Below are 6,000 nucleotides of genomic sequence, written 5' to 3'. Positions count from 1 at the left end.
TAATGACCACTGTGACGTATTTTATTCAAATTTTAATAAATATCAAATATCAGACTGTAGAATGAATACGGTTCATGAAGGTAACGTGTTATTTTACACTCTAAAGTGTAACCACAGAATCTTTTATCAGAAAAAAAATAGCTAAAAAAGAGTTTTTAAATGTATTTATTTATGTTTGTTTTTGTTGTATTGAATGCTCTTTATAGCCAGTGTCTTTATGGGGTATGTTTTCCTCCAACAACCTGCAGACTGATTTGTTTGTGAAGGAAACAGGAAGCAGTAACATCACTAAACTACCGGCCTTAAGCATAACACAAACTCCACACAAAGACAAAAACTAACACTGATTTGGCCTTACACGGGCTTTAGATAGAGCCAAAGCAGGTGAGCTATTGTTAGCTAACATTATGAACAGATATGGTTCATAATCAAACCATACTCTCCATGCCTGCCTGCCACTTTTTAAAAAAAATTCTCAATATGTCCAGTTTTCCTAAAATTTTGCACACTGTGCTACGATATGCCAAGTTTTCAGATTATGGCTTTATGCCTGTCACATTGTGTTATCTCATCTGGCATTTCTTCACAGCACCAGGTTTCTTTTTATCCTTGAATGATTCATGGATGTTAAAAAAATGTTAAAAATTTAATAATTCATTAATAATCTGGCTCTGTGGAGCCAAAACATAACAAACCGAGTGAGGGCTAAAAAACTTGCACAAGTAAATGACCAAGTAAAAATAAAAATAAAAACTTTTTTACCTCTCAGTCTGATGAGGTACTGTTGTCACGCTACCAGCAGGGTGATGTGGACACCTGAGTTTGTGACTGCGATAACTCAAGAACAAAACAATGTAGGATTTTAGATCTGTTACTTGGAGGCTGAGGGGTACCAACGGCCACCGCCAGTATTTTTGTTAACTGTTATCATAATGCATCCATAGAGGGTAAACCATCCTCATTTTTCCTTACGGGACAAACAGGTATTAGTAATAACCGATATCTGCCTCCTTAATAAAAGTTCATATGAAATTATTAAAAAGTTTATTTATCTTTGGAAATAAAGCCGTGATGTGAATGGCAGTGAGTGCAGTCTGGACTGCTGCATTCACATCCAACTCAGATGTTATTTTTCTGTATGATTAAGTGTAATTATCTCAATCATTGTTCTGCACACTCATAGTGCCTTTCAGATGTCATTACACTTAATTACAGCTCTTTCAGTGAATCGTTTAAAGGCCGAGCTCCGGGGCTAGAGGCAGCCAATCATTTTCCCCCGAGCTCCTGTCAGCCAGTCGCAGCAGCCCATCCAGGTGGTGGCGTAGGAAAGGCTCAGTAGGGGAAGGTTGCCTGCGGGCGCTGATTCAGGATCTGCTCTTCCTTCTGCTGGTCTCTGTCCTCTGTGTGGGTAAAACTGATCTGCCAGACCAGCTCTTCCAGTCTATAAACGCAGCTCAATGGCAAAAACCCATCATTAGCCTGTCATGGTGGTTGTAAATCACTCCAATGGGCTCTGTTGTCATAGCACGTTGGGGGGGAGCTTGGAGAAAGTTTGCCAGAATTTCAGTCAAATGAGGTGTTCTGGGTTGTTGATGGTGGCAAATCTACAGAACAACCGTTCGCTATTTCATGTGAAAATCGCATGTACGCACAAGTGTTTTTCCTTGGGAACGCCTTCTTGAAGTATCTGGTGCATTAGGGAAGAACGTTAGCTCATCCATCAAATGGCTGTTTGTAAACGAAGACGTTGAGCTGCCAGTTAGCGAGGTGGAGCAGTCAATAAATGCTGTACATAGCAATGGATGTGAATCACTGGCTTTTATAGATGTTCTGTTCATTTTTATTTATATTCTTTGGAGCAAGTCACGTTGAAAGTTAAATTTACTGTGTTTTTATTTGTATAAGTGCCTTGGGGCGACTGTTGTTATGAGCTGACACCATATGATGAAATCCTTTGTTTCTCTTTGGTCGCTGAATCAGACTGAAAAAAACTTACCAAGTGTCAAACGTATGTCTGCAGCCGTGGAATGATTACTGCTGGCTGATTGAATAGACTTCTACTGATAACAATAGTCAGTTAATCTGGGGTGGCTGTAGCTCAGGTGATAGAGCAGGTCATCCACTGGTCGGAAGGTTGGTGGTTCGATTCCTGGCTTCCCCTAGTCTACGTGCCAAATATCCTTGGGCAAGAATTGCTCTCCGATGCATCCATTGGAGTATGAATGTGTGTGAATGTTAGCTACAAAGCACTTAGAAAAATGTGCTTGTACAAATGGGGGAATGCACAAGTTGTGTAAAGCGCTTTGAGTGCTCAGATGAGTAGAAAAGCGCTATATAAGAACCAGTCCATTTACCATTTAAATGAACACAACGTCTCCCCAGGCAACAACTGAAGACTAAAACAAATTCATACTATTTACTCAGCTAAATGTTTAGGCCTTGACAAATAAATGCTTCCCAGAACTGTATGTAAGTATGATTTAGACAAAAGTTCCCCACGATGCTCCACAGCCATCTAAGACCAATCCAGACCCAAATTCAGAATTAAAGAAGACGTTCAGTCAAAATATATTTTAAAAAGTCCTGAATGAACATCAAGCTAGGTCCAATACCATCAACAATGAAATCTAAGACCAACTTTAAGAGCTAACTCAGTTATCAAGATCATGTCCAAAGCAAAAACTGGTCTAAAACCATTTCAGACCCCAACTCAAAACAGTACCCACACCATTCAAAATCATGTCCAAAACCCAAACCTGGCACTTCATAAAAAAAAAAAAAACAGAAACTGTCGTAAAGAAGTCAAAAACAAGTCATCAGTCCAAACCAGTTTGAAACCTCTCCTGAACTATCCAGTCTAAAACAGCACCCCAAACCTTTTTCAAATTTATTTTGCTAGGTTTATTTTTGTTCAGTGCTTTGTGACTGTGAAAATTGCTTTGTAAATACATTTTAATTACGTACCTCACAAACTGTCTAAAACGTGTCCCAAATCATCAGAAACAAAGTCCAAGAACAAAGTTAATAAAAACTTAAAGCCAGTCTGAAAACAAGTCCAAAGTCTGAAGACAAAATGTTTTTTATGCTTAAATCTACAAAAATGGAAAGCAGTAAATTTAATTTCACTGGTTTCTGAGACATAAAAATTGCATGTATAGAATTACCATTAAGATCCAATTTGGAAATAAATAAATAAGTCTTTAACATCACAAGTTGACCGACCTCATTACACAACTCTGCTTTAGATTTCTGACAGCAGTCTTAAGAAGACCATGATAAGAGCTCCTGCCATTCAGGACTTTAATTATACACTCGTTTTCATTTTACTACCTGAACCTTTCATCACATTCATTATGTATTTGTAGTTAAACAAAGGTTTTAAGAGGAATTTCTTTCATAGTAGCGTCAGCTAGTTTACTTCCCACATGGGAAGTTTGTGGTCACACCAATTCCCACTGTGGAACCTCGCTTCAATGAGGTGTGCATTAAATGTCCGCCCATCGCAGTAGCTGAAAGGACTTACTGTCATGCCTTTATTCGGTCATGTACGAGCATGTAAATACCGGACCTGATGTAAATACACAGAGGCTAATAAAATTTATACAAAACACTTCATCATCATAAACAGTGGCAGCAGTGCGAGTGTGGCAGCAGATACTTGATCTTGAGCCCGAGGCTGAGCTGCAGCTTTAAAGCAGCGGAGCGGATAATGACAGGCTCTGATGTTAATTGCTTTCATTTACAGCAATTAAGTTGATTTGGTTGATGAGGGGGTTCGATAACGAGAGGCTGGGTTAATTTGTCTTGTTTGGATAAATACTTTGATTAACATTTTAACATTATAGAGCCGCTGAGCCCCACTGATGCAGAGGTGGTGCATGATTGACGTTAATTGCAGCACTCAGCTGATTGGAGAGCAAAAAGCTCAACAAGTGTTGAACAAACTTTACGAAAAACAAAGCAGAGGGTCCAACAGCACAAAGAGGGTAAAACCATCGATTCCTGCAGGATACGGTTCAAATCTGCAGTGTGTTGGAGCCTCTCAATATAGTATTTTATAAATACTTTATATCTGCTCCATGGACTGCTATGTAAACAGATAATAGATATCCACACTGTGAACTTTGCATTAGCATTTTAGCTGTTGGTGTCCATCGCTGACTGTATTTGGACTATATTTGCACAAGAGGATGGAGTCCTAAGTAGCTAATGCTAGCTAACTTGCTTATCAAACTACATCCATAGACTGTGCGATAGCATCACACAGGAACGGATAGCTGCTAATTAGTACTAATTAACATCCAAATTAGAATTTCCCCTCACCAAAAGTGGAGCTGAGGCTTCTTGGACGGTCTGTTAGTACAGTAACCTCACAGCAACCATTGTATTGTTCAGTTGTTCAGATCATGTTAATAAAAATGCTCCAGAAGGCTCCAACAGCACAAACACAACCCAGAGGTCCAGTTTAGGGACTTAACTGAGATGTCGCTATCCACCTGTCAGTCAAAAAAGGCCACGCCCCTAATAAGGTAAATTATTGCAGGTATTTCAAAATGGCTTCTAAAACAGTCTTGCTTCTGCTTGATGGTATGAAACCAAACACGATAAGATGACTCTTTACTGATAAACCACTGAAACTGTGAAGGGCTGTTGTTGTTTGCAGCTCTCTGGTATTTCCTGGAAGTTTTTACATCAGGTTAACACATTTGAAAATAAATATGAAAATCCTGCGAGCTCCTCTCATTTAAAAAAAAAAAAAAACGAGCACAGCAGGAGCCTCAAATATCCAAACATATCTTCAGTTTTTTAATCCACCTGCTGTCTCTTCTCTGCGTTTGTAATTGAATCTAAAAACCCTCAATAAGCGCCGTGGTTCAGCTGGACTCGTTTGAAACCGCCGGCACACTCTGAGGAGATAACGAGAAGTGATAATTTGTTTCTGCCGGTCGTGCACCTACATGCATCCCACCATCTGTTATTTCATTTCAGCCTCCCGATGTGAATATTGAAACATTTCCATGGCAACAACAGCAACATACAGGCAGGTAGCAGCGCCTGGAGGAGGAGGATGCAGCTTTTCTTGCATCTCCATCATAGTCACACTCTGCTCATTATTTGTTGTGTTTTCAAAGCAGTTTTGTCGCTGACTTCTTTGGGCTTTTCTCCTGTAATTAGGGCATCTCCTTACTTAGATGTACCTCAGACGTCATATGTAGTTAAACAAGGTCAATTAGTGCTTCCGGTTAAGAAACCTCATTACAAGAAGGTGCTGCTAATTTTCTGATGTACTTCTGCTGCGATATGGTGACATAAAAGTATATTTCTTGATCATACTTGATTACTGAGTTGAGAATCTAATATGTCTTACAATAGAGTTTTTTGGTAGCCTTCTAAACCTGCACTTAATCTGTAACCTACGTTAGCCCTTCCTGAGTTTATATCTCAGGCAAGATGTGAAAATAAAACTAATTGTTTATTTCAGCTGTAAGCTGGTTTACAGGGACTGACACACTGTTAGAGGATGTCGTTGTTAAAGCACTGTGCAAAAGTCTTGATCCACCCCTCATTTCTTCGTATGTTGCAGGAAAAGTGAAAAAGGGTATAGCCAATCAGATGCTTTCCAGGTGGTTTTGCATAGTGGATCAAAATATGACGGTACTTTTCTGTGTTCATAGTTTCATCAGTATTAACAATGATCTCCAACAGCAATGGCTGAGCAGCTGCCCAACCCATGACAGAGCCTCCACCGTGGCTGCACACTCTCCTGACTGGGATCATTCACAGTGATGCAGCAGTGCAGATGATGGCTGAAAAATCTTACCCCTGGAAGCATTTACACGTCATGTTTACATTCATCGTGTTTCTGACGTGCAGCGTGTCATCCTGTTTTATTTTTTTTCACAGCAGCAATGATGTCATAGCTTGAAAAAGGAGCAGGACTCCATCAGCCAAGGATGAGCTTCACCCTGTCACAGGTCTGACAGCTGCTCCTACAAAACC

This window comes from Rhamphochromis longiceps, linkage group LG2, assembly GCF_057381845.1.
Source record: "Rhamphochromis longiceps isolate RC_006_pf linkage group LG2, R_longiceps_female_GT1.1, whole genome shotgun sequence".
NCBI lineage: Eukaryota > Metazoa > Chordata > Actinopteri > Cichliformes > Cichlidae > Rhamphochromis > Rhamphochromis longiceps.
The sequence above is the reverse complement of the archived record's forward strand: the minus strand, read 5'-3'. Positions refer to the sequence as shown.